Raw genomic sequence first — 241 nt, forward strand, 5'->3', positions numbered from 1 at the left:
TTGCCTTCTCTGATATTTCTGGCTATTAACCCCTTATTTGATTTTCAAATATGTACTTTCATTCCATGGGTTGCCTTTTCACTCTGTTGATAGTGTCCACTGATGTACAAAAGTTTTTTTATTTTATTTTATTTTATTTATTATTTTTTTAAAATTTTATTTTATTTTTAAACTTTACATAATTGTATTAGTTTTGCCAAATATCAAAATGAATCCACCACAGGTATACATGTGTTCCCCA

This window comes from Bison bison, unplaced genomic scaffold (assembly GCF_000754665.1).
Source record: "Bison bison bison isolate TAMUID 2011002044 unplaced genomic scaffold, Bison_UMD1.0 scf7180017864279, whole genome shotgun sequence".
Lineage (NCBI taxonomy): Eukaryota > Metazoa > Chordata > Mammalia > Artiodactyla > Bovidae > Bison > Bison bison.